At 46.1% G+C, this 21,251-nt stretch overlaps 1 protein-coding gene across 4 annotated transcripts in view; it reads right to left on the minus strand.

Annotated features, from left to right (window-relative positions):
- Positions 1-10,320, minus strand: part of Sipa1l1 (signal induced proliferation associated 1 like 1) — a 265,544-nt gene extending 255,224 nt beyond the window's left edge. For 2 of the 4 annotated variants that reach the window (XM_076921784.1, XM_076921780.1), the window contains exons 1-2: positions 10,224-10,320; positions 9,643-9,703 (exon numbers count right to left, since the gene is read on the minus strand). The gene's annotated coding sequence lies outside the window, so the exon portion shown is untranslated. The remainder of the gene's footprint in view (positions 1-9,642; positions 9,704-10,223) is intronic. The other 2 variants (XM_076921782.1, XM_076921781.1) reach the window with 1 other exon arrangement.
- Positions 10,321-21,251: the final 10,931 nt, after the last annotated feature.

Consider the following 21,251-nt stretch of genomic DNA (forward strand, 5'->3'; position numbering starts at 1 on the left):
CCCACCCAAACCTGCTCCTCCAGTCACCTCCTTTGGTCTATGGCACCTCTATTACACCAGCTGCTCTGGCAAAAACAGTGTCATCCCTGACTGCACAGTAGCAGTGCACAGCATCTCCCCAGTAAACCAGGTCAGCCCAAGGGTGCACCCAGAGCCCAGGCTCTTCTCATCACCCTATTTCACGATCATATTCCTCTCCGAGCACTACTCGGGACTGCTTCTACCCACGTCCTCCTGGTTCTGTGAACTAGTCTGTTTTAAAACACAGCTTTAGGGACTGGAGAGATGGTTCAGTGGTTCAGTGGTTAAGAACACTAGCTACTCTTCCAGACATGGCTGTGCAGAGAAAACACCCATTTTTTTTTTTCAACAACCAAAACACAACTTTTTGGTGTCTCACCTCACCCAGGGCTACCTGTTGATCACCTCTCTGAGAGAAAGGGTATCTTCCATCTACAGTGCACTGGGTGAGCACTGTTCACACGTAAATGAAGGAACAACAGCCAGAATCACATGTAGCATGCAGCAGAGCCAAGCTGTAACAGACCTTCCAGTGTTCTTTGGCAAGAATGAGACCAGATTTACAGCAGCCAACGGACAACCCTCCCTCATGGGAAGAAATCCTTATATTTCGCTTAGCATAACTGAATCTTTTAATGTATAATCAATACTACGTTAGAGTTTCAGCAAGTTAAATTGGAAATGCTAACTTTACAAAGACACAAAACCTCCAACTAGGTGGTCTGAACATGGAATATCTGGCAGCACAGGCAAATGCCAGGCTGATTAGCAAAACATGGCACTCAGACCTCCAGTGTGGCTACATTTGGTGAGCACATTTCAAGAGCACCATGCACAAGCAAGCAAGGCTCTCCAAGACTCAGACCAGAGCACCTAGGAGACAGGGTTCTCACGTTAGAGCCTACCACTCACATGGTGTAAGAATGAGTCCCTTGGGTGATACTAGTAACAGGAAAAAGACTAGACTAAAAAATGCCGGTCACCGAAATGACCTGGAAAGAAAGAAACCTTCCAGAGCCAAGTCTAAGTAGGGATTATTTTTGGATCAGAATAAAACTAATGTTTAAAGTACTAACCATTACAGAATTTTCTTGCTAAAATGTCTTAAGAGGAGGGAAAAAAAAAAAAACAAACCCAGCAGCAGCAACAACAACAAAAACCCTAAATCTCTTACTTCAGGGCTTTCAAAAATGTTTCCAGTATCAACCACTCAAAGCCTTAAATCTCATTGATTGCAACAATTAACTCCTGCAATATTAACAGTAGGTTCAAAAAGAAACTTCATTCAGCTCAATCCTCCTCTTTTTCAAAGAAAAGGATGCTTGGTGTATATGTATTCAACAACGAGCAACAGACTTGTTGGATGAACAAATGAAAGGCTAACTCACTAAGATCTAGAAGGTTATGGCTCTTCCAACAGCTGACAGTAAAATCCAGGGTTACCCAGAACCAGAGAGGTTTCTCAGTTCCTTTGGAATAAACTGGGTGTGGGAGTGGAAGAAACCAAAACTGGAGAACTCCCTGGGTCTCGGGGAAACTGTAGCCAAGATGTATTATTACAGGCAGTTCTCTTAGTTTTCTTAATTAGAAAAGCACTTGATGAAACAAATTTTGCCAGAATGTATCTCCTTGGAAACCAAGAAACAAAACTGTTTCTTTTTTCCTCCATATAAAGAACATTTAATAAGGACTATTTTCATAATAAATAGCTGCAACTGTTTTGTGTCCGAAGTAAAACAGGTAGCTTTCACCATAGGAATAACCCCGCCAGAGCTGGAGAGATGGATGACTCAGTGGTAAGCTCACTAACTGTCCTTCTAGAGGACTGAGTTCCTGACACTCACAGAACAGCTCACAGGTAGACTACACTTCTAGTCCCAGGGAATCCAATGCCTCTTCTGGCCTCAGTGGGCACCAGGCACGCATGTGGTACACCTACATACAAACTAAATGTTCATTAAAGATGCATACCACGAGGTCTTGAGAAAAGTTAGCAAGAAGGGTTGGGAACTGATACCCACTGAGGGCTAGGGAAATAAAGTTCAACAGCAGAGAAGAGCAAGTGTGGCAGGAGGCAGACAGGTAGCTACCCTAGGGCTTGCTAACCAGCCAGCCTCACCTAATCCAGGAGCTCCAGGCTAATGAGAGACTGTCTCAAAAAATAAAAATAAATAGAAACAAAAAACAAATTGGCACTCAAGGCACAATACCCAATGCTGACCTCTGGCCTCTATGCAGTCTTGTGCCTGAACACACACTAGATACCCACTGAGTTAACACGCAATCTTCAGGACTAAGTCAAGGTTCTTTCTGAAGCTTCCTCTAAACACTGGACTCTGCACACATTATTTACAAATCAGAAAATCCTGGACACGTGACCCTTGCCATAGTACTTGCAAATGACAGACTCACTCACATTTTGCCATTTAAATCACTTTACTTCCTTCTTTAAACGTGTCTGGTCTCCTCAAAAAACAAACAAACAAACAAAAAACCCCAGAAACATTATTTTAGCTTTTCATGTGCCTATCAGTCAACAGCTAGCCCTGTGAAATAACAAGTACCACCTAAGGAACCAAGACCAATGGAACGGAGTCGCCTCTGCAGAAATGAACCTTGAACAGGAGAACTAACCCTGGGGAAGGAAAGTGCTGTCTTCTCAATAGTCGGTGCTGGGAACTATCTGAGGTCCACATGCAAAAGAATGTATCTTACCTTATAGATTATACAAAAACTAGCTCAAAAGTGGATCAAGAGTCTAGATATACTAAAACTCTAAAATTTTTAAACATAAAGTTGGAGTAATGGCTCAGCAGATCAGAATATCCAGAGGATCCAGGTTCCGTTCTCAGCGCCCATATGGTGGCTCACAGCCATCGATAACCTCAGTTTCAGAGGACTCCAACATCCTCTTCTGGCCTCCATGGGCACCTAGCATGCATGTGGTCCACAAATACTGACGGCAAAACACTCATATGCATAAATTACAAATGAATAAAATGTTTAAAAAACTTTTGTGCATCAAACACAATCAATGGGGGTGGGGGTGGGGGGGAGCAAAGGGAAGAACCTAAAGAGGAAATACTAGTTACTTATGTATCTGATAAAGGTCTGAAGCTAGAAGATACAAATTAACTCTTTAAAAAAAAAAGATAGAAAGAAAAGAAAAACCGGCAGGGGACTTGAACAGCTGGTGACCAGAGGGCACACGATGGAACTACCCACTAGAGCAGCCATCAGTACCACAGTGAGGCTCCACCTTGAGTACACAGCATAGCCACAATATAAAAAGAGAGAGGGTAAAAGCAAGCATCGGTGCAGATGTGAACAAACTGGCAGTTACTACCGAGACTGTAGAGCTAGGGTGCAACCACCATGGAAAACGTTATGGAATGAAAAGCCCCTCAAAAAACTAAAATGAGACCCACGCACAACCCAGCACCCTCACTTCTACATCAACATGCAAAAGAACTGAATGCAAGCTCTGAGAAGAAAATCTGTGTCATTGTTTCCAACCAGACTCAGGCTGTGCTGTGGTGACACACACCTTTATTCCCAGCATTCAGTAGGCAGAGGCAGGCGGATCTCTAAGAGTTTGAGCCCAGCCTTGTCTACAGAGTGAGTTCCAGGTCAGCCAAGGTTCTGTGACACAGAGAAGCCCTGTCTCAAAAAACACTAAGGATCAGCAAGGGGTAAACACATCCCACACAGCCATCCTAAAGGGACAGCAGTTCTGCCGTGTACTACACACTGTCACCCTTGAGGACATGCCTAGTGAAATATGCCAGTCACTTAAAGGCAAACACTACATAACTCCACTTACGTGTGATGGCCGGGGGTAACCAAATCGAAAAGAAATAAAGTTGGCAGTTGCCAGGAGCTGGGGTAGAAGAGAGAAGAAAGTAGAAGTTGTCTGATGTATAGTTTCAGATACAAAACATTTTTTTAGAGGTCTATTTCTCAAAAAGGTGAGTAGGCTTAAAACCACCCAACTATCTACACTGGTGTTTTTACTACACTGGTTTAAGTGGACTGTACAATTACCAAACTGAAAAGACACGCCCCAGCCACACTGCAAAATTGCCTGACCCTTTCCCTGTAGGCAACCAGTTCTAGATTCCTTCTAAACTAACTTTGTCAATAAACAGAACTCTGCTGAAGACCTGGGGACTCTTTTTCTTTCATCTATCCAAAACATAATTTCAATGACCACAGAGAGCTAACACAGATCCAAAGATCATACAAAGTCACTTTGGAAAGAAGCAAGACAAAAATCACCTACCAAATGTCTTCCAACACCCATCTGGCTACGCTGGTGCCTGGACCTCGAAGTAACCAGGGCCTTCCTCACGCCTCGCCCAGCACACAGCTCACCCAAGCAGCTTCAGGATATACAGGACTTGGAAGACAGCTCCAGAACAATCCCAGCAGAGTAACAAGCCTTTCTGTGAGCCTGCTAGTACTCTAGCACTCTCACCCACGGAAACATGCTTTCCTTATACAGTCGGCATCCTTCCTTTACGGCTGTACATCAGCACTAGGGATCTAATTTTTAAAAAGAGAATAAACTGTGAAGTAGCATAGGAATTTCTCTAACTGGAGTCAGTCAAGGTTAGGAACTACATTCAAGCCTGGACACAGTTCTCCTATACAACTGAGCTAGGGGTCACAACTGCAGCCCCATCACCACACCACACACACACACACACACACACACACACACACACACACACACACTGGCTACTTAGTAGGCTAACTAGTGAGTTCTTCTGAAGTCTCTAGCTTGGAAAGAGGGGAAACGATCAGCTCTAAACAGACCCGCATTTCAAGAGCAGACTGGTGTCTCAGTCTTTGGGTGACAAGCGGTACAGCCGTATACAGTTCAGGAGTCTTCAGTAGGCTGTTGTACAGGGGGAGAGAGGCCAGGAATGCTGGGGACGGACCCCAGGGCCTCACAAATTCTAAGCAAGTCCTCTATACCACTGAGCCCTCAACTCTGCTCTTTGTGAGAAAAGAAGAAGATACTGACTTCCCATTAGTCCTAGGGACACACGGGTAACTCAAACTCTAGGACAGGAAAACTCCTACGCATCCTCTTACCAGTACCCTTAGGAAAACAAACTCTGTATGAACTACTTCTCTGAGTGCATGAAAAGAAATGCAAGGGGCTTACAACACGCCAAGCTGAAATCTACCATAGATTATATGAGAACATTAATCACAGGAAAGTAACATAGGGTGCTTAGGTAAAAAGATATTAATCAACGCTGAGGGTATAGATCAGTGGCAGAGCACTGTCTACCAACAGTGAGACCCTGGACCTCCTGTCCTGAATGAGGAGGAGGTAGGAGGTGAAGGCCCTAGAAGAAATAAAGAACCCAATGAGAGTAGACTCCCAGAGGCTGCAGGAACATGAGAGGCTGGCACACAGCCCTCTGCTTTTCAGTTTCTCAATAGCTATCTTCTGAGATCAGAACTCATTATAAAAGGAAGCAAAGCTCTGAATGAACCACAAAACAATCAATAACCGCACCTGTTCACACTTGGATAAACGGCTCAGCTCAAGGAAGTAAGGAACCCCAGGAAACTATGGCTAGATGCCCTTTCAACCCAGCAGTCTCTTGAGTGACCCCTTTGTTTATAAACCAGCAATTCTCCATCTCCAAGCCAGCATTCCTCAGAAAGCATAGTCTCTCATCGAACATTATGTAATTAACCTGTTTCCCACAACTTCAAGTTAGGCGTACTACAAATTTAATTAAAGACAGAACTGCGGCATGGTAAGTAACCAATTAGAACCATCAACTAGAAGCTCTCATCTCAGACCTGCAGAAGCAACTTGTCACCTTCCTTACGGTGCACCACCACGACCCTAATGCCCCCTAATGCCGTGTTGGGGTCTCTCTCTAGTTCTTTTTTAAAAACACACACACACATTCATTCCCATATTCAGGAAGCAGAGGAAGGCAGATCTCTGTGAGTTCAAGGCCAGCCTTATCTATATGGTGAGTTCCAGGACAGCCAGGGTGACACAGTGAGTGAAACCTTGTCCCAAAAGAAAATCTCTTTGCACCTGGGTCACCTTAGAATATGGATGGAGGATTAGATGAGAAGGTGACGTTGTCTCTCCCTCAGAAGATACACTCAGATGCTTTTCACTGCAGAGCTAGCTGGTTGCAAATTAGACTACCCTCTAACATTCCGTCCCTTGCCCAAATCACCTCTGTTTAAAAGAGCTGACTCCAGGGGAACTGTTCCCACCCTCCCATGGTTCCCATTCCTTTCTTCTGAAAATAAACTTAAGGGAAGGAGAAGATGGACAACAAGAACATTTGACTTTTCTAAAAGTATCAGGACACTGAGGTGATAAAGCTATCGTTAAAATAATATTAACGACAATTTTAATTTAGGATTCCTTTTTCCAGAGTTTAGCTATCTGAGTAACTCCAAAGCTTAAGTACCACACATGACATTGATGCTATTTCCGTACCTTTTCAACCTTAATGTAGCTATTATTTCCTGCCCTTACTTTGTTTAATAATCACTGAAAAGGAATCGTAAACTAATTTCAACACAGTCAGCAGGAGAAGAACAAAAGGCGAAGCACAGGGACATGTTTAAATCAGGAAGGCCAGTTATTCTGAATGCTGGTTACATCTAGTTTTATAACATATAAATGATGTCAACTCCCTGGGCTTAGAGCTCCTCACCTGCAAACTGGGAAAGCCGGGCCAAAGGAACTATGGTCAGACTCCCTTCTAGCTTCAGTCACCCATGACTCTGTTCATCGGAGGGTAAGAAAACACAATTGCAAAAAGACTTCAGTTACAACGGATTTTCACACACGCACGAACGTGTTCTGGTTGATCTCTGCAGCAGAGCTGGTGGATGACTCTGTGCTCAGGCTGCAAGATAAGACAGTGAAAGGGGTACAGCTATTTTTTAAGGTCACCCCGCCAAAAAAGTGGCAGGGCAGGTATTTGAAATCCACACCTTCTAAGGACAAGTAAGCTGAATCCTTTAAATAAGTTGAAAAATCAAAACTGCCTCATATGCCAAACCTTGGACATGGGGGTAACTTTCCACCCTAAGATGTGGGTGTGATCCCATGGTCCCTGGACCAACAGTCCCCTAAGCCCAAGAATGCTTTTGTTAACCACTGGAGAGCCAGAAACCAAGAAAAACACCTCTGCTGGTGGCACGCTGTAGATACTGTTTGACTCACAAGGCTCAAAAGGTTATAAATACAGGGAAATTTGATTTTTCCAATTCTGAGATTCAGCTTCTATGATATGAAATGAAACAAAGAAGCCTGGTCTGTCAGAATTTAAGGGGGGGGGGGGGGTGTTATTCTAATCTGGCCAGTGAAGCAAAAGGTTCAAATCTAAAGAGTAACCTGAAAAGCTTCATAAATAGTCATAGCATTTGTGCAATGACTGGACCTTTGGTAATAAAAGTACAGCTAGGCAAGAGCCAGCAAACCTTATCATTACCACAGAAACCTTCCACTAAGTCAGCCAAGAATCTGATCTGAATTGGGGTCCACTCAACACAGCTCTCTGCACTGAAGGAGAGCATCTGCAAAGTCACTGACTGAAAATTCACACTGCAACTGAAAATACAACATATGCACGCCTTTCCTCAGTCAACCAAGATCCCAGAGTCTGCATAACGGCTTCCTCAAGCCATCTTCAAACTACAGGACATTCATAAGCTGTTAGGAAGCTCTTCAAAAAGTTGCTTTAAATTTTTTTTCAAATGAGGAGACTACAGCAATACTACACACGTAATTCAAAGCAAATATGAAACAAATATAAAAGGAAATACCACTGAAAACCTGAGTCAAAAGAAGAGTTAATCTCAGAATGTCATTTTAGTGGTGTGTTACCTTAACTGCTTGACAGTCAAATCTAGCAAGTCAGGCGCCCCAGAACTGTGACAAGCCCGGGAACTGCAGAGAGACTAACAGCTACACCTACTGACTGTCTCCAGTCACTTGCTAAACCCGTTCCTTCTCTCAGTCAACTGGAAAAATCTAATTAATGATAGTCAATTTCAAGAATCCTGTAAGAGTGAGGTAAGAAAAAAGTCTTCTGTGACACTGAAGTACATCACCATTCCAAATGGTGCCCCAACCATTTCAAGCCATCACCCAGGTTATTTTACATCACTGTTGCTAATGCCTTCGTACAGTAATGTATTTCATGGGGAAATGCCTCAGTAATAATATTCTAGTTAATAACTGGGTTGTCACCTGATAGGAGGACACATCAGTGGCCATAAACTGCTTTACTTAAGCCTTTTAACTGCTCTGCATAATCCTGTCAGCTTTTTTTCCGTCCTGGTAAAGGCAGCTTAATTGCAGCGTTCAAGAAACGACAAGGGGAATATGGGAAAGTCGTTAAACCAAGATACAGAAAACCATTCCGGTGCCTAAACGACGCTGCTGGAGCAATTCGGTAGAGCTTAATGTTGTGGCTGTCCAAAAGAATCAGCCAGAGAACCTTTGCATCGGGAGATACTCCATTCCAGAAAGCAGGAGAAAGTTGACACTTAACTCCCACAGAGTACCAGTATAAAAAAGAATGGCTTTAAGACTCTGAGTCAGAGTTTCAACATGAAAGGCTCGATTTATAGAGGAAACGCCAACCCCAGTTCATCCAGATAGACCTGGAACCTGATGAAAGTCGACACCTCCCTCTGAAACTTGCATCGCATCACTGGCTCGAGTTTAGAAACATAATCGTGGACAAGGCAGTATGAATTTCAGTGAAGGTTGCCTCTCAACTAGCCGTCAGGAAAAAAAATATCAAATCCATAAAGCTCCAAGGCAGTCTACGAGTTACCCGTCCCCAAACGCTTCCCCTTTCAAGAGGAAAGCCAACAATCCAGCACAACACCTCCCTTGAAAGCTAGCTATTTCCCGTGCCTCTGGTTTTGGACGCGGTGAGCCCCGATGAAATTTCAACCTGCCCAGCGCGATTGCTTGCCCACGTTGAAATGCCATGGAAAGATTTATGAACCTGGCACGTTGCCTTTAAGGTCAGGAGCGAAGTTGGAAAGGGCAAAGAAAGAAAAAGTTCTTTATACAGACAGCACCCTCAAGCCTCTCCAACCCCATGAAGGTTTCCTTCCCCCAAGGAACGCAGGTTGGCGCATCCCCGGATCTCGGTCCCCAGAATCTCCCGAGATAAATTAACACCCCTGAGCCTGCAGCCGAATCTTTCCTTTCCCCACCATTAACCCACTGGGCCTTGCCCCCTGCAGCACACCTGCAAAACGCTCACCGAGTGACGGATGGGGAAGGATCGCTCCAAGGAGCCCAGAGCCGCAGGATGAGCACGGCTATCAAGAGGGGATGCGGGGCTCCGGGCCTCTAGGGGAGCCGATCCGGATCCCGAGGTGCGAACGTGTGCGCGCGCCGTGCGCGGTGAAGCGCAGACTCGCCCCCGCCGGGACCGCGATCCCCAGCACGCCACCAAATCGGAAATCAAACTTTCAGCGGTTGTGAGCGTCCAGCTCTGGACCGCGAATCCCAAGCCCAGGGGGGAAGGGGACTGTCAGCGGTGCCACCGCGCCCCGCAACCCTCAACCCCAGCCCTGCCCTCCTGGGCCACTTACCGCTTGGCCTGGGCTTCCCGGTGCAGCCGCGCGTCCGGGGCGCGTCGTCCGCGCGCTCTCCCTGGGGAGAAAGAGAAAGCGTGCAGACGGTCGGGCGCGCTCGCTCGCCGCCTCCTCTGCGGAGATCTGAGGCTCGGAGCGCCCGGCGTAGGGGCCGCCCGGGCGGGATCAGCGCGGCTCACCAGCCTCGCTCCGAGAGTGTCCTCGCAGCGGCCGCGCTCCGTGCGCCGCGGAGGCCGAAGTGACTAGTCCCGGGGCATCAACTATTGTGCAGGAGCCCGGAGCCCGGCTCGCGGCCCCGAGCCCCCCATCCCGCCCGCCGGCTCCCGGGAACGAGCGCGCGGCGCCCGGGGAGAGCCCCGGCTGCGGAGCACCGCGCTGGGCGCCGTGGGAGGGGGGATGGAGTTGCGTGGCCGCGGGGGAGGGGACAGGTAACTGCCCACCGGGGCTGAGGGACCCGCGCGGGGACGACGCGGGAAGGGAGCCCCGGACGGCGGCAGTGGGCGCGCTGCGGGCGGTCTCCCAGGCCCACCCTCCCTCCCTCCCCGACCCTTCCCCCCGGGACACGGCGCCGCACTGACTTTCCGCTCACTCGCTCACGCACGTACTGAACTCGCTCACAAAGTTGCCGGCGGTGGCGGCGCTGCACTGGCCCTTCTCCCCGCCCCATCCCTTCCCTCCCTCCTCTCCTCCCTCCTTCAGTCTCGGGTGAGATCACCGCGGCGGGGTTCTGCGCTCCGGCAAGTCTCGCGAGAGTAGAGCCCAGCTCGGGCCGGGGGAAGTGGAAACAGGGTAGTGAGGACCGAGGAACTTCTGGTTGCCATGACGACCCGACAGCCGGGGGTAGTTTTCACCTGCCTCCTCCGCTGCCCCACGCCTAGCGGTGGGGAAAGGGGAGGCTGGAGGAGGACGCAGGGCTTCCGCAGACCCGCTTCTATGCGAGGTGGGCGCATTTGGCCAGAGAGGCGCTGGGGCTGTAGAAGCCAGTGCATCTCTCTACTTCTAAATGTCCACCATGTACTCAGTTTATAAACCTTCCTGTGTAATCTCATCTCCAGCCCCCGCACGATGCTTTCTTTTTCCCATCCTAAACGCCCCCACGAGATGGCTCCTTGAGCATGTAGCTCTCATGTTGGTATTCTCAGCACCTCCGCAGGCTTTGTACCTGGGAGGTATTGTATGTCTGTTACCGAAAATGAAGGTAATAGTCCTTGTGTGTCCGCAGTTTCTTTACTTTGCCTAACCCCAAAGAGTACCTGGAATTTATGTCAGTTTCTGTACCTCAGTCAAGTTTTTTACTCAGCTAGACTCTGCTCTGGTTTCTGTTTCAATCTTTTTTTTTTCCTGTGGTCACAATGTTTCTTTTCTCTTTGCAAAAACCTGGTTCACCATAGAAGGAAACAGGAAACAGAACTTAAATTACGCCGGGCAGTGGTTGTGCACGCCTTTAATCCCAGCACTTGGGAGGCAGAGGCAGGTGGATTTCTGAGTTCGAGGCCAGCCTGGTCTACAGAGTGAGTTCCAGGACAGCCAGGACTACACAGAGAAACCCTGTCTCGAAAAACCAAAACCAAACAAACAAAACCCTTAAATTACGAATCCCCAGACTATACCTTTATACCTAATTACAAAACTCTATGAAGGACTAGAGGGACGGCTCAGGGTGCTAAGAGCACTAGTTGCTCTTTCAGATGACTGAGGTTCAATTTCCAGCACCTGTTTGGTGGGCCAACAACTATAATTCCAGTTCCAGGAGACCTGGCACCTTCCAAGAACACCAGGCACAGACATGCGTGCAAAGCAAAAGATCCATGTACTTAAAAAAAAAAAGTCCAAAAGACGATTCTTTGAAATCTCATTTTATTTCTAAATAAAAGAAACTTTATTGGAGAAACTTTTCTGTGGCGATTTTCTTTTACTAAGTAATATGCTGCTGTTGATAGAAGCATGAAGTCTTAATGTCAACACAGATGAATAAATATAGATTTCCTAGTGTATAACAGAACTCACTATTAAAAAAGAGAATCCCAGCCGGGCAGTGGTGGCACACGGCTTTAATCCCAGCACTCGGGAGGCAGAGGCAGGCGGATTTCTGAGTTCAAAGCCATCCTGGTCTACTGAGTAAGTTCCAGGACAGCCAAGACTATACAGAGAAACCCTGTCTGGGGGGGGGGGGGGGAAGACAGACAGACAGACAGAATCCCTAAACATCAATATGGGGAAACTGTTAACTCAATCCCATACACATAGAAACCTAAAGGACTTAACTATATGAGGACTTAAACAGTTAAGACTTTTAGGATACTTATGGCAATGGTGTGTGTGCATGCCTGCGCACGTGTGTGCGTGTGTGTGTGTGTGTGTGTGTGTGTGTGTGTGTGTGTGTGATGGGAGGAGGAGGTGCCTGACTGGACAAGAGTGTGGAGGTAAGATAGCACCTTATGTTATCCGTTCTCTCCTTCCACTTTTATGTGGACTTTGGGGATCAAACTTAGGTCACAGGGTTTGTAAAACAAGTGCCTCTACCTGCTGAGCCATCTTAAATGCCTGAACGTTTTTGTTTCAGGAACATAAGTGGTACAGTGATTAAAAATAGTAGCTAGGACCAAGAGAGTGGGGCTTGGGTTCTGTACCACTGATAATTGAGGCTCCTTGAGAAATTTATTGTCTCTTCCACAACATCTGTAAAAACCGAGGGGTAGCCCACATGCTAAGTTATTACAGCTTTAAAATTCTGTAGCACTAAGACCTATAAAAGTTTCCAGTAAATGACAGATATTCCCCCTTTTATGTTGAACAATAAAAAAGCAAATGCGTGTTTCATTTATAGTAGGCCATTTTCACTATATTTTGCTACTTGTTGATAATTTTATATCCAAGCTTCTTTTGTCTCAACACAGACAACAAAAATATTGGTCCTGTAATAATAATTTTAAAAGGCATGCATTATTGGAGGTTGGTTTTTACACTAATTTAGAGCAGATTCTTTGTTTAATAAACATGTCGATTCAAGTAAAAGAGAAACTGAATTAATGTGTACTTACACTAAGGAAGGGAAGGAAGGAAAGAAAGAAAGAGAGAGAAAGGTAAGGACAATAGGATGGCACTGCATTCTCAATTTATCAGGAACTGAACCATCGTTTTAAAAACTTCTTTTATTCGCACATGTATGGGTGTGGGCATGTATATACCATAGTGCACATGTGGAAGACAGAGGCACAGAACACACAACCTGTAGGAGTCAGTTCTTGCCTCCAACCCTGTAGATTCTGGGACTTGAACTCCAATCCTCAACCCTTTACCCACCAAGTCACCTCACATCACCATCAGCCCGTGCATCTGTTTTAAGGATCAAACTATCATAACACCCCTGGATGTTATAAATCAGTTCTTGCTCAGTAATGTAAAAGTTTCACCCTTAAAGAATGGCTGACCAACACAGCACTATTCTGAAGGCCACCTGTTTTACGAATCCCAAAGAGTTCTTTGAAACAGTCCACCCAAGTGTTAGCTAAATCTGTTAACTTTCTTCAGTACTTTTTATGAGGCCCCGGTGAAGGGCACTGGATTCCAAAATCCGGTGTTGGTTAAAAGTAACGGGTTTGTTACTTTAGCTCCAAGTAGTTTAACTCCATCCTAATGTGGAATTCCTTATTCTCCCAGCTACGTAACAGTACTCATTATACATCTGAAACGGCACTTGCTTTATCATCAATTAGCTTCCCATGTTAAATTACAGAGGAGCCACCATGCTTCCCTCTCCACTCTATAAAGACAATGTCATGCGTTCTCCTCCACCAACCCACTGCGCGTTACTGCCCGTGGACTTGCTCCTTTCCTCTGCGGAAACAAAGCAAACAGAAAAAAAAGCTGGATGTGCCCCGTTCCTGGACACTTCCCCTCCTGCATGTGTCTGCACACTCATCTGACTTACCCTGTCAAGATACAGGCTCTCCGCTTTGCTTTCTGCCGTTTACAGCAACATCTCAGATCTTAGCTGAGATTAACTTCCTGTTCTGTGTCCTACTCCAATCCTCTCCAACTGAGCGACATCGATTTTGTAGCCGTACAGTCTCTGGCTTAGATCAGTGAATTTTCCCACTCTAGTGAATCTAGTGAATATGAATGGGATGCTTTCACTGCGTGTGTATGGAGTTCAGAGGACATTCATATGCACATGCAAAAGAAGATTCACTAGAGTGGGAAAATTCGCTGGTCTAAGCCAGAGATTGTACAGCCTGGTCTCTTTGTCATTTGTTGATGAGCTATATACTCCAGGATGCCCTGCCCTTGAGCCTCCAGGATCTTCCCATCTCTGCCTCCCATAGGAGCATTGGGATTGCAGACATACGCTACTGGATAGGTTCTTGGGCTTGGAACTACAGTGAGCACCTCACCCACTGAGCCATTCCTCAGCTCCTGAAGCTTTTTTCCTATAATTTACGGGCATTCTGTAATATGTACTGTGGTGGTTTGAATATGCTTAGCCCAAGGAGCGACACTATTAAGAGGTGTGGCCTTGTTGGAGGAAGTATGTCACTGGAAGAGTAGGCTTTGAGAGCCACACCCCTCCTAACTACCTGGAAGACAGCAGTCTTCTCCTGTTTGCCTTCAGAACAAGATGTGGAACTCTCTCCTCCTGCATCATGCCTGCCTGAATGCTGCCATGCTTCCTGCCATGATGATAATGGACTGAACCTCTGAACCTGTAAGCCAGCCCCAATTAAATGTTGTCCTTTATAAGAGTTGTCTTGTTCATGGTGTCTCTTCACCATGGTATTGTAATGGAAACCCAAATTAAGACATGCACCATGGTAAAAGTAAGACATTTTCTACATTCCACATCTGTCCTTGCTTCGTTTCAAATCTAGAGTCCTTGGGAAAAGCGTGTTCAGTCCCTGCTGTCTTTCCCCCCCCCCAACCCCCCTTTCCTTCCATTCTCCTGCAGCCACTGGGAACAGCCTCTCACAGGCTACCCCATGGGAACTGGTGTTCTCAGAAATAGCAATGAAACTTCATCCCAAATTCTGTGTGTCCTCACCTGGCTGGACCCCTTGGCAGTAGGGATGAAGGTAAGCAGGCTCACCTTTGGAAAATCTTTCTTTTCCTTACCTTGGATAAAGAGTCCTACCATCTAACCTTTCAATCTCAAGCCTCCAAGGATATCTATCTTCTCTTCATGTTCTCCTCTCTCGCCTTGTGGTAACTGAGCCACCTCTCCAGCCCCCAGGGGGAAATTCTTTTTTTTGTTTGTTTGTTTGGGTTTTTTTTTGTTTGTTTTTGTTTTTTTGTTTGTTTGTTTGTTTTTGTTTTTTGAGACAGGGTTTCTCTGGGTAGCCTTGGCTGTCCTGGAACTCACTCTGTAGACCAGGCTGGTCTCAAACTCAGAAATCTGCCTGCCTCTGCCTCCCAAGTGCTGGGATTAAAGGTGTGGGACACCACTGCCCGGCGGGAAATTCTTAATACCATTCTGAACTTCTCCATTTTCTCACAGCCCCATCCAAACCACAGCTAAATACTGCTGGTCCTTCCTTCAGAATGTGTGCAGAATGCAACCACTCTCCACCCTAATTCTTCATCTCTGCTCCAAGCCCTTCCCCACCGGATTGTCACAATGGTGTCCCCCTGTTAGTCTCCATGGAGTCTACCTACTCTACGCTCTGCCTCCAATATCTAATCTACATGTTTGATGTAGAGTGTGGAGCTTACATAAGTCAGATCATCTCACCTTGCTGCTCAGAGACTTCCCAGAGAGTCTTATGAAACTTGAAGAAAATAACAATATTAAAACACAAGTTTACATTTCAATCTAGAGAATTATATTGAGTTGCTATTCAGTACACCAGAGGGCCTGGGGCCAGGACCTACCTACCCACTACCCTTATCCCCCTTCCATGAACACACAAACTATTCAGTCCTGTATTAAACATGGCACAGAATCTGCATATAACCGATGCATATCCTCCAGAATATTTTCAATTATTGTGCTCTTCATATTATGTACAATACGTAACAGTGGTATACAGAATTGTTTAGGAAATAGGGACTCCCCTCACACACAAAAGCCTGTGTATGTCTAAGACACTGGTTATTTTTTTTTCTCATTTTAATTTCTTTTCAAGTAATTTGTTTATTCACTTTACATCCTGATCACAGCCCCCTCTCTCCTCAGTCCCCCAAAACACTGGGTGTGTGTGTGTGTGTGTGTGTGTGTGTGTGTGTGTGTGTGTGTGTGAATATATCTTTGATCCATGGTCATTTGAATCCACAGGGATGTAGAAACAACAAGCAGAGACGGTGAACTCTGTCCTCCAGCTTACTCCTTTGCAACCACAGTGATAACCCCGCTGTCCTTAAATACATTAATCAGGTATTCTCCTGCCTCCAGGCCTCACATCTGCTAAGCCCTCCAGGAGCACTCTTTCCCCCTAGCACCTGCATGACTCAGTCCCATTAGAATCTGTACGAAGGTGACTGGGTTGATCATTGCCTGTTCACTCTCAGGAGCCCTGGTGCTCTCTCACAGGAGATCTGGCCCCCACATTCCTGAGCCTCCCTTACCCAGGGGATTCCAGCTGGGTTCAACCCTGGGAAGGCAAAACAAGAGTTTGGACAGAGACAAAGGCGAACCAAAGCCTTCTTCCCACAACCCCCTTTTTCTGGATCAGGTAGTATCTTAGCACTGTACTTTGCTCCCTTGCCCCAGGTCCCACTTAGTCACAACCATCTCCATACTCGGTAACTTTTTCAGGCTGAGGATAGTGATCTCTAAGTTGGGCTGGAGTGTATGTAGCTAAGTGCTCCCAAGGTACAGGAGCTGGCTTCCTCGCTAGCAGCACAATTTTAAAAATCTGCATGTTAAGTGGTCTCATCGTTCTGGCTGACTTGTGAGCCTTCCCCTCATGTTTCCTTGTGTTCAGTTCCTTCTTGTTGGATCACCAAGGGCAACTTCGCCATTCCTCTATTTTTGTGATTGCTGCGATCACCAGGACATAACAGCAGTAGTCCTAAACTCGCACTTCCCAGGCTCCCGCCAGCTTCCATTTTTCCTTCACTTCCTGTTTTGTTTTCTGTTATTTAACTGTTGGTTGACTTATCATCTATCTCCTATCTACAGTGTGAGGCCCCCCTGGTGGCAGGAACTCCGCATCTGTATTCGCTGCAGGATTCCAACACCTTGAAATAGAATTGGAATTCTAGATGCTTCTGTTTTCTCTTGTTTGTTTTGCAGGTGGTTCTTTGTTTGATCTCGAGTCTCGATATGGTGCCTTTACTGGTGGCCTCAATTTCCTTTGGCCAATGGTACGCCATGGCTCCCAGCTCCTCTGATGTAATGGAAGAGAAGCATTCACAGAGGGTAGCAAACAAAGGTAGCTGCTCCCCAAATCCTCAGAATCCATGTTACCTTACGTGGTAAAGGGGACCTTGAAGGTGTGCTTACATGAATGATCTTGAAGTAGAAGGGGTCTAATCCTGGACTATGCAAGGGAGCCAATGAAATCACAAGGTTTTCAGAGGCAGTGGGAGGACAATCCTAATTAGAGAACGAGACAAATCCATGGCTACAGTTGAAGATGCTACATAACCAACACTGACCATGGAGGAAGAAGATCATGAATCAACAAATATGGACAACCCCCAGGGAATGAAAAGGTGAGAGAGTCAGACTCTCCTGAGGTATCTTCCGCAAGAATGCAGCCCACAAGCCTCTGATTTCAAGCAGGTAAATGCTACATGAGATTTCCGGCCTCTGGAAGAAATGTTAGGTAATAAACTTATGTCACCTGATCCCTGCAGGCTAGCAGTTCCTGCACAAGAAAGACACTAAAGAAATGCTTACTGAATGAATGAATGAATGAATGAACAAATGAATGACATTCAACAGCAAAGCAGAAGGAGAGCTGTCATCCTGGTGGAGCTGCAGCCTATCTGCCTTTGCTTCCTCCTGAGAAGAAAGAAAGCACCTTGCTATTAGGAAGTCTCCAGGAGCTTTTAGAGCCATGAAAATAGAGGAGCAGGGGCCGGGAAACATCCCAGGTCTTGGGCACCAATGTCAGCTTGAGAGAATGAGGACAAAATCCCAAGGACCAACATTGCAAGGGCCTTGGGCTTTCTCTTCCGTATACTAAGGAGCTGCTGAAAGATTTGTGACAGATGAACTTGTACTCAAATTTACATTCAGGATGCAGAGAACTCTGAAAGGCAGCGAGGGATTTACAGATGCATAGATGGTGCGAGGGGCTGGTGTGCAAACAAGAGGACAAATGCTGTTTGTTGCTCAGACACTGCACCGAGCTAAGGCTGTCATTTAAAGCACTCGCACAAACTTTCTTTCCTTATTATAGCGATCTTCTTGCAAAGCATTGTCCCATCAAGCTGTTCACGACATTAGTGTGTTCAGATCATTTTCTTATAAATATGGATTCAATAAAAATCCCAGCACGACTGAAATTTCTGGCCCACCAATCCAACACCACTTATTTCTGTGAAGCCATCAGTACATGCTGTTCCAAGTTATGTTATGTTATGTTATGTTAAGTTATGTTATGTTCCAAGTTATGTTATCTCTGAATGGTGCCTTTATTTATCTCTCCAGTAGTATTTCCTTTCAGGGAGCCCTTTGCTCCATTTTAAATAATTTGACTCTTCTCTTTGAGGTTGGCAATCCCCTCTCAGCCAACTCATGTTTCTTTGTTCCTTTCATCTGATTTCATAGTAGACAAGATGTTGGGAAAGGCTTCTCTCTTTATTTCCCTGTCTTTTCTAAATGTCTAGAAACGTGGTCAGCTGAGGCCTCCCAAGGCCCATTTGTCTTGTAACATCGTCAGCCAATAGAGACAACACTTACAAGAAGCCGGAGGCTCTGGAGTTGCCCCTGCACAGTAGCATCCAAGGAGAGTGCTGCGATGGGCTGTGTGCTCCTGAGTGCAGGAACTAGTGAGTGTTTCTGTCTGGGAGCCCACTGAGGAGCTCTTACAACAAGGGAGAAGAGGGCAGAATGTACGGGCCAATGGTGCAGCTATTTAGGACCACACAACAGCTCGGCACCCGCTTCTCCTGCCCATCACAAAGTCACTGTCCACAAATCAAGTCTCATTTCAGTTACTTGCTCATTTCACTTGGGAGTTGATCGTGATCCACTGGGTGTGAGAAATAACTAAGGCCATTACACACAATTTTCCCTCCATACTGAGAACTGATCCCCGGGGTCTTGCATATGTCAAATATATGGTCTATCAGTGTGTTGTGTATTTACATCTACAACATACAATTTTATACTGTTTCTTTTGTGTGTGTGCACTATAACACACACACACACACACACACACAGTGGAGAGGTGGGTACACAGTGAACTTACAGGAAAATGTCAAGACCTCAAGGAAGACTTCAATTCTGAACTTGTAGTTCTGATTCTCTCTTCAACCAACTGAGTAATTTCAGATGGGATAGTTTGTTTTTGTTTTTGTTTTCTGTTTTTCTGTTTTAGAAAGCCAAGGCTGCACCGCTTTAAACAAGAAGAAATGCTGATACATTACCTTCCTTGGGGGTCTGTTTGTTTCTGTTCAAAAATCTGAGAATCTGACATTTGGACTTTTGGTCAGAGTTTCTGAAGGTCTCTCCTTTCACATGAGTGCGTGTGCACATGTGCATCCTCATACTCGTGCTATAGTGTATGCAGTTCTAAGTGCCCATGCATGCATATGCAGAGGCCAGAAGAGGGTGTCAGATGTCTTCCGGTCTTGCCTTTTGTCCTATTGCCTCCCAGCAGGGTCTCTCACTAAACCATGAGCTCACTATTTAGATTCACTGGCCAATGAGTTCTCATGATCCACCGGTGTTCGCTTCCCAGTGCTGGCACACTTAGCCATTCCTAGATTTTTATATGTGGGATTTAAACTTGACCCTACCCACTGAGCTACCTCCCCAAGCCCAGTTTGCACTTTCTTGATACGATTTCTCTCTTCCCCTTGTCACTCCTATCTTCTAGCGTCACCCTCAGCGCTCACACCCCCAACCTTGGCCATCAAGAATGACTGCAGCTCGTGTTGGCAGGATGGCCAGGGATGAAGACCCGGAGTGGCGTGGTGCACATCCCTGCTGCTCTTGTGGCAGCCATGATTGCTCAAGTGGATCTCAGTCATTGCATTGATGTGGCCAGGCCACACCAGCTTTTGTGGCAGGGGAACCCTGAAGACCAATGCATCCAATGGCTCCCTCTTAGAATCATGTCCAGCTTCCAGGTAGGCCTGATGGGCAGCTATACTTTACTTGTTCCAGACTGCCTCTAGAGGGCAGCACAAAACACCGTCCCACCAATAAGCTAAGAACAACTCCATGATGCCATGATGCTTGACTGGCTTGCAGAACTCATTCAAATCCCCGAAGCCTGGCTCTACAGTATAGGAGCAAGAATGAAGAGACCAGTGCCCACCCAAGAATATACAGGTCACCATGCTGGATTCATTCTAACCTGGTCACAAATCCCACCTCTACTTCTAGACTTAGTAGCTGTCTGGCTTTGAGGAAAGTTTTTTTAGCCTCTCTAAATTTGTTTCACTTAAAATGGTGGTGGTGGTGGTGGTGGTGGTGGTGGTGGTGGTGGTGGTGGTGGTAGTGATGACGACGATGATGATGATGATGGCGGCGGCGACAATGATGATGCTGTTTTTATGTTACAAGGTCATATTATGTGGCTCTACCTAGCCTGGAGCTCATTGTGAAGAACAGGCTGGTTTCCAATCCATAGAGATCCATATGGTTCTGCCTCTCAAGTGCTGTAATTAAAGGTGTGTATTACCACACTTGACTTTGAGGTACTTTTAAAAGCCAAACAAACAAACTAAGTGAAATAGTATGTATTTTGTTAGGTTCTGGTTACCCTGATGACATCCACAACCCCCTTTGCCTCTGGGTTGTTTTGTTTTTTGTTTTGTTTTGTTTCAGATCTACGGGGCCACCAGAACTACCTTTACACAAAACAAGAACTTTTTTTCTAAAAAGCAAAGAACAGAAATGTATCCCACTTTCCAAAATATACCCTCAGCCGGGAGCGAGCACCACGAACACACCTCTGCTACTCCCCCTCCCCTGTGGTTGTCTTCACCTCACTCTTCCCTCTCTCTCTAGAACAGTCTCCTCCATCTTTCTGGTCCACACATGGAGAATACTTCGTGAACCCATTCCAAACAACATCTCCCATGATTGCAAAATATCTGAAGGAAAAGAGCCCAACGGTACCAGCTGTAAGTGAGGTGTCCGCCCACCTCCAGCCCAGTCAGCTGCAACCGGAAATCGGGGGGCAAGTTCCAGAAAGTGGCACGGAGGAGACTGGACAAACGTGTGGGGAGATGACAGGGCCATAGTTCCCGAGATAGAAGGAGGGAGAATCACAATAAAGATGCAGTGTGAAGGAATTCCATACGACAAGGTTTCTGGTCCTGAGACTGTCATATAGTTAGGAAGAGAGAAATGGTATCTTCAATTTAAGCTCATTTTAATACTAAGGAAAAATGACCAATAATGACTAATGAAATCAGTGCTTCTTACGGCGCAACAGATGGAGCCCAAGGTAGTGTGGTAGCGACGTTGGGAAGACGGTTCAGGGTTC

This window comes from Arvicanthis niloticus, chromosome 23 (genome assembly GCF_011762505.2).
Source record: "Arvicanthis niloticus isolate mArvNil1 chromosome 23, mArvNil1.pat.X, whole genome shotgun sequence".
NCBI classification, from domain to species: domain Eukaryota; kingdom Metazoa; phylum Chordata; class Mammalia; order Rodentia; family Muridae; genus Arvicanthis; species Arvicanthis niloticus.